This window comes from Macadamia integrifolia, unplaced genomic scaffold (genome assembly GCF_013358625.1).
Source record: "Macadamia integrifolia cultivar HAES 741 unplaced genomic scaffold, SCU_Mint_v3 scaffold2662, whole genome shotgun sequence".
Lineage (NCBI taxonomy): Eukaryota > Viridiplantae > Streptophyta > Magnoliopsida > Proteales > Proteaceae > Macadamia > Macadamia integrifolia.
In genome coordinates, this window is record NW_024868867.1 from 16,920 (window position 1) to 18,675 (window position 1,756).

Here is a 1,756-nt window from a genome sequence, read left to right on the forward strand (position 1 = left end):
AAATGTTAAGGTACTGCTTTCAGAGATCCTAGTAGGTTCATAAAACAGGTACGTGTCTTAATCATACCGCCAGTATTCCTAATGGTAAGCTGGGTCTACTGGAAGTGGGTGTGACACAAGATCTCAGATTCACTTCCAAGTTTTGAATATGTGTGCAAAAGGCTATGGACACACAATTGAATTTTAGCATGGCATTTCACCCACAGATAGATGGACAGTCAGAGAGGACCATCCAAACCTTGGAGGACCTACTTTGAGCATGTGCCTTGGATATGAGTTAAAGTTGGGATAAGTACATCTCCCTTATTGGGTTCTCCTACAATAACAGTTACCAGGCCATCATCAGTATGTCTCTGTTTGAGGCACAGTATAATAGGAAATGCCAGACTCCTTTGTATTGGGATGAAGCTGGTGAATGACACATTTTAGGCCCGAACTTGATACAGGCCACTAATGACAAGGTGAATGTGATCAGGGAAAGAATCAAGGCAACTCAGTCCAAAGAAAAAAGTTATGTAGATGTCAGGAGGAAGTATCTGGAGTTTGGAGTTGGAGACAAGGTATTCTTACGGATCTCCCCAATCAATGGAGTGATGCGGTTCAGCAAGAAAGGAAAGCTAAGTCCTATATTTATGGGACTGTATGATGTACTGGAGATGATTGGACTGGTGACCTACAAGATAGCTTTACCACCAGAGCTGGAGGGTACACAATGTCTTTCCATGTATCCATGCTGAGGAAGTACATTCCCGACCCCACTCACATTTTGACCAACATACTATGTGAGTTGGACTAGGTTCTTGACTACGTGGAGTATCCAGTGAAGATTTTTGATCGAAAGTGTTTGAGATTTAAAAAGTAAGCACAAGCATACAAATCAGTGTAGCTAATAGGTCAAACCAAGGAGAGCGGACACTTTATTTTTGGCTTCTTAAAGTAATACAAAAGTGAACTAATTAATTATAGTGATCTACTTCTAACTACCGCCCTAAACCGATGCATCTGAGAATTTAAATAATCAAACCGCGCAGATAAAAAGTAACTAAAATTAAAAATAAAAATAAAGAGGATGGTTCTCTAGCTAGGAGGGGCAAAGCCAGTGCATACACTAGCTGTGAACCTTAGGGGAAAAAGAAAACAATAAAGTAAAGACTGAAAGTAAAATCCTAAGTTAAGAAGGAAAGAGTAGTCAGAAGAGGGAATGAGAGGGGGGAGAGAAGACTTATGAGAAGCCTACCTACCTGAACTTCAATACTTGAAATTGAAAACTTGGTTGAGATTTGAAATACTACCAGTAGTAAAAATCAGATCTGGAATAAACTAAATCTGAAACTGCTAGTACTAGAGAAGACAAATCTGAACTTGAAGGAGATGCTCCACAACTTGTTCTTGTCACCTAGAACTATACCTAGAATTAGAAATTACACTTGTAATTGAATAAAATAAAACCATGAACATAAAAGAAACTTACATTCATTAAGTAAAACTCTATTACATAAGTGCATAAGCCAAAAGCAAAGAACTAGAGAAGAACTAAACCTAGAGGACAAGAGAGACTAAAGAAAATCCTAAGAGAGAGTGGTCCACTCCTTACTTGAGTGTGTTCCTTAGATAGGGGATAAGGGTAGGGCTAGGACAAGAAGTTGGTTTCCTAGTTGGAATCTAAAATATTGAGGTGACAGCAAGAGAGAGTGGAGATAAGGGAGAGAAAAGAGAGGGAAGGAAAATTGTATGGAGAGGGAGAGGTATCCAACGA